We start from the raw sequence: 6,110 nt of genomic DNA, 5'->3' as shown, positions 1-6,110 counted from the left end.
GTGCTAGTCCAGAGTCAGTGGGGGCTGAGTATGTGAGAGGGTGAGGGGGACGGGCTGGGAGAGAGAGTGGTCTATACCAGTCTGGATTCTGGTATAGACCACTCATTTCCCCTTTTCCACCTCCCACCTCTGTTTTTCTTTTTCATAAAACACAGACTCCTTGAAATTTTTCCAGGTCATCTCCTTGTCCATGCCCTGGTCTTTGTACAAGGAAAGGACTTTGGCTGGACAGTATATGTACTTTCCCGCAACACCAGGGAAGCCTGTGTGCACATGAGGACTGTTTGGTCCCTGCTTCAGTGCCTTGTGGCAGAAACGGCACAAACGCCCTGTGGGTTGCTGGGAGTCTGACCGTTTCCTCTTTTTCCCTCTCTCCTCCACCCTCTTCTTTGTGTTCTCCAGTTCCTGCGGAAAGAATTTGGTCTGTACAAAGTCTTTAAAGGGCATTCTAGGATTTGTTAGACCCTCAGCACCATAGGCCTTGTACACCTTAGTGGAGCAGTAGAAATAGCGAACAGTGCCTTGCTGGTAGAAGTAGTGGATGGAGGAGCCGTCATTTTCGAACATGGACTTTGGCTGACCGCAGGACAGACATGTTTTTGTTTGTTTCTTGCGCCCTGGCTGTTGTTGTTGTTGTTGTTGTTGTTGGTGCTGCTGCTGCCTCTCCATGATGCCTATCACAATGCCTTCAATGGACGCCTCTGTCAAAGCTGTGGCTGCAGCAGGTTCAGGTGGATTGACAACCGCTGGTGGCATGGAAACCACAGGCACACTTATGGTCTCACTCCCCTCTGTCAAAGAGTGCCATAGCTGCTGTCTCTCCTGGAGATTCTCTGGGCTGGTGTTTAGAGAGGAGCTGGTGTTCAGTAGCTTGGCCCTGTACTTCACATACTGCGAAATGTGGTGTTTCGTTGTTGGGTGGAGCATGCTGTTTGGGTCAGTTGCAGAGTTATTAACAGCAGCAGCATATTCCTGGTCCACGCGTGTCAGCATGTCCTTCTGTCCATGATATTTGTTTAGCAGGTTGTTGATCGCCTCCTTCATAGGGGATGTCCAACGCTTATGGTCCAACACAAACACTAGTCCCACCAGTCTTCACTGGTCCAGTGCGGGCACTGCTCGGTGATGCCTGCAAGGGCAGCGGGGGTGGCATCCAAGTAGTTTCTACAAGAGAGTAAAATAAGTAATGAAACTAATTATTAAAGCCTATATCTGATCAAGCACATTTTTAAAGAAAAAAGAAATATATATATATAAATAAATAAATAAATCCTTGCAAAAATATAAAGGCTAACAAATTATTACATTTTCTAAGTTGCCTTTGTTTTAACAGGAATGTCACAATGTTTTTGAACTACTTTGTAAATACTTGCATTACGTTTACCTGGCTCTGTGAGAGGCTCTGATGCACTACTTGGAGTCACCTCTTCTTTAGTAGCAGGAGGGAAAGCAGGAAACTGGTAGAGCTGGAGTGAAGGAGAGGAGGGAGGCTGAGCTGAGGGAGGCGGCAGAGCTGAGGGAGGCTGAGCTGAGGGAGGCTGAGCTGAGGGAGGCTGAGCCGGGGGAGGCTGAGCTGAGGGAGGAGGCCGAGCTGAGGGAGGCTGAGCTGAGGGAGGCTGAGCTGAGGGAGGCTGAGCTGGGGGAGGCTGAGCTGAGGGAGGAGGCTGAGCTGAGGGAGGCTGAGCTGGGGGAGGCTGAGCTGAGGGAGGAGGCCGAGCTGAGGGAGGCAGAGCTGACGGAGGCTGAGGGCTGGTCTCTGGAGGTGCAGTTCCTTGCCTTGTCGTGCTCCTGTGCTTTTCCCAGTCAAGAGTAAGTGGGCGGCATCCAGGCTCCACATAATCCAGACCGAACCTCTCCCCGGTGTCTCTGCTGGAAAGGTGAAGGGCAGGGTACTTCTCATCCCCCAACACCCTTTTGGAGACTGCGTTGAGGTCTGCAATTAACTGTGGATCAAATGCAGCTGGAAGCCGAACACCTGGCTGTTTCAGGTCGACCAGGCGCTGAAAATTCCAGCGCGCCACCCCTGTCATCCCCTGGGCTTGAAACAGCTCTGATGAAACCCGTGTTCCACTCAAAACTGAGCCTGGTGGCAATGGTAGCCCTCCTGCTGGGATGTGCCTCTGATGGGGATCCAGACAGGAACCTTAGCACCCTCCCCCTGGACATGGTTCAGCTGCCGTGTTCCACCATACCTGATTGATTGATTGAAAGCTTTATTTACATTTTTGCTCAGTACAGCAAGGTATAATAAAACAGGTAAATGTTAAAAGGATGAAACAAATATCTTGAGGCTTGTTTCCATTGTGGAAATCTAGATCTAAAATATATACAATAGAGTACTGAAATCATCTAATACAGGCAGGTTTATCCATAACATCTGTACCTGTACATGATCCCAGCTGCCAGCTCAGGATCACTAAGGCACCCCCGCAGGATGTGGAACCGTTGAATCCGCCAAGTCTTGAGCATTGAGGGCTTAAAGAGAGGAACATCATTGGGGTCTTTAGCGAGGTGAAAATTATGCAAAACTCCCTCAACTCGCCGGATAAGCTCCGCAGGCTGTGGAATCTGGATCCTGCAGTGTTCGCGGATATGCTGCTTAGTGGGGTTGGGAGGCTGTATTCCACAGAACACATAGGCCTTCTTAAGATTTTTCAGGTCCTCCTGATCCACCACAGAAAAGGCGGCAGACAAGAACTGTGAGAAGGAGCTGTAAAGGGGGTGATGCTCTGAGACACACTCACGGAGAAACCGCCTCATACAGTGGAACAGGTCCAGCTTGATGGTGATGCTGTCATTGTACTGTGACCTTGATGCACAGGTATTCAGCAGGTATCCGGAAGTGGCCTGAGCAACGGCTAATAACATTTTCAATCAATCAATCAATCAATCACGTTTCAGATTTGGTAATGTGAACAGTGAAATTTACATTTAATTTAAACATAAAAGACAAAGGTGACAGTGCAGGGCACCGCAGGGAGTCGCACCCTGTATCCAGTGGAAGTACTACTACCAGTGCCTGGTTTGCTTTGAGAACACCATGTCTTTAGTTGCATGTGTGAATACAGCTGTTACACCACAGATCAACATTAAACATTTGAAAACATAGGGTGAATATCTATCAGTCTAAAGCCCATTACAGTGTCAAAGGCAGTTGAAAGTATTACTACATCTTCAAATATCTCCCCTGTTCAAGGGAGAGGCTATAGTGGCCTAAATGTCCCAAAAGAGTGCATCTATACGAGAATGATGTCATACAGTGTGCAGTATGACATCATTCTCATCACCCATTAATTATAACACAGATGCTATTAGACACTGAGCTATCCATGTCAACATGCTCTAGGAGTCTCAATAACAATTATAACCTTAATAATGTAGCAGAAGAGGCAATTTATTGAACACAGTTTTGCACAATTTTAACATCCCAGGTCGATCAAAATATTAATCCACTGTGTTGACTACACCATGATATAGGAGCACGATAACGTTGCATTGTGAATAAAAACGTAACCACAGTGTGGTTGCAGTGTGATGCAACCATGAGTGTGCTAAAGATTAGCACACTATCTGCTTTATGTATTAAAATTAAAAGTGCATTCCGGTACTGTGAATCAATGAATTGAGTGCTATTGTTAATTTCATGAAAGCACCAACTCCAGTGTTTACTGATTGACATACAGTATAACCACAATATACAATAGCACAGTGAGTCTCAGACTGGGGTCCGGGGACCCCAGACTTTTGTTTTGTTTTTTTAATATAGCATCAACATCAGCTATAACCACTATTTACATGGGCTATTTGAAACTAGTCGATCTACGAGCTTGTTGATCAGCTATTTTCAACATATCAGACCATTATTAACATAACATCGAGTCTTTTGTAGGGTCTGAGGAGTAGTAACTGATCAATGATTAAGTCCTATGAATCATTATTATTTGTCTGTCTAATATGGACTGTTGGTTGCTATGCTGGTTGCTATGCAGCGTTCCGACCCATGTGTTGTGTACAGTCAGCCCAGTACACTATTAACAAATCCCCGATCGATCTAAAAACTAATCCACTATATTCACCAAATCACCAAGACAGCAAAGCATTAAAACGTTTCCTTTGGCGAGTCAGAAGGTGATCTATTCATGCCCCACGGAGCCATAATGCGTCTGTTTACAACGATGCTAACACGCTAATCCAATTAGCATCCGTCCAAATAAAACAATGTGTCAATTTAAACACACTATGTTACATGTCTTCAGTGAAGTTTCTGTTGTCAAGAAAATACATTTGGCCTGTCTGTTGCTGCTGCTCCCCATCTCCTCCGCTCCGTCTCTCCATCTGCTGTACTGTATGTGGTGTAAACATTAACAGGCAGCGATACATCCTCCATGTAAACATCAATGGCCGCCGTTCGAGAAACTCAGAGACGAGGGAGGGGGCGGGGACGGGGCCCATCCGAGTCAATGGAACAGCGCCACAGCGCATTGACACCCACGTTGTGGCCAGAAATGGCATTACGTCCGTAGTGGTTTAGCACTACCATAGAGAATGAATGGGAAAGCGTTTAGGGCCGTTTAGCTAAAGAATCCCCGGCGGCCGCGCGGGAGACCGGGGTTCGATTCCCCGACGGGGAGGCGCGCTCTTTTTAGCCCTGAGAGATGGCCAGACCCTCAAAATGGCATGTGTTTTTGGAAAGCTGGCCTGAGAGCTCCTTGAGTGGGCCGATTCTTTTCATTTGCAAAGACACCACAGAGGTTGCAGGTGACATGCATTGGTGGTTCAGTGGTAGAATTCTCGCCTGCCACGCGGGAGGCCCGGGTTCGATTCCCGGCCAATGCAGGGCAGCCCTTTGAACCTGTGCGGGGGGAATCCATTGCAAATCCCTTGAAAGATCTGTTCAGACTGCAACCTTTGCCGCAAACTGCACAACTAAGGGGTTTTCCCCTTGGGTCGGGAGGCCCCAAAGTACCTCAGCAGCTGTTTCCGTAGTGTAGTGGTTATCACGTTCGCCTCACACGCGAAAGGTCCCCGGTTCGAAACCGGGCGGAAACATGTTTGGTTGAGACCAAGGCTCTGTTGACGCCGACGGGATTCTCTGTCACCCTGCTCTGTATCTACCGCTTGTCGCATTACAGGGGAGTCGGTGCAATCTTGGAGTTTTCGAATACGACAATACTTGCAGTTTAATGTCACTCACCTTGCGTAGGTGACGCAAGTGTGGCCGGCGGATGACGTGCTACGGGCAGATGTGTCCTCGTTAGTATAGTGGTGAGTATCCCCGCCTGTCACGCGGGAGACCGGGGTTCGATTCCCCGACGGGGAGGCGCGCTCTTTTTAGCCCTGAGAGATGGCCAGACCCTCAAAATGGCATGTGTTTTTGGGAAGCTGGCCTGAGAGCACCTTGAGTGGGCCGATTCTTTTCAGTCGCAAAGACAGCCCAGAGGTTGCAGGTGACATGCATTGGTGGTTCAGTGGTAGAATTCTCGCCTGCCAAGCGGGAGGCCCGGGTTCGATTCCCGGCCAATGCAGGGCAGCCCTTTGAACCTGTGCGGGGGAATCCATTGCAAATCCCTTGAAAGAAGTGTTCAGACTGCAACCTTTGCCGCAAACTGCACAACTAAAGGGTTTTCCCCTTGGTCCGGGAGGCCTCAAAGCACCACAGCAGCTGTTTCCGTAGTGTAGTGGTTATCACGTTCGCCTAACACGCGAAAGGTCACCGGTTCGAAACCGGGCGGAAACATGGTTGCTTGCGACCAAAGCTCTGTATCTCCCGCGTGGAAGTGGGCCCAATCTTGGAGTTTTCGAATGCGACACTGCTTGCATTTGAATCTCACTCATCTTGCGTAGGTGACGCACGCGTGGCCGGCGGATGACGTGCTACGGGCAGATGTGTCCTCGTTAGTATAGTGGTGAGTATCCCCGCCTGTCACGCGGGAGACCGGGGTTCGATTCCCCGACGGGGAGGCGCGCTCTCTTTAGCCCTGAGAGATGGCCAGACCCTCAAAATGGCATGTGTTTTTGGGAAGCTGGCCTGAGAGCTCCTTGAGTGGGCCGATTCTTTTCATTTGCAAAGACACCCCAGAAGTTGCGGGTGACATGCATTGGTGGTTCAG

Source organism: Gymnoscopelus microlampas, assembly GCF_963454915.1.
Source record: "Gymnoscopelus microlampas genome assembly, chromosome: 5".
Lineage (NCBI taxonomy): Eukaryota > Metazoa > Chordata > Actinopteri > Myctophiformes > Myctophidae > Gymnoscopelus > Gymnoscopelus microlampas.
This window is presented reverse-complemented; position numbering follows the sequence as displayed.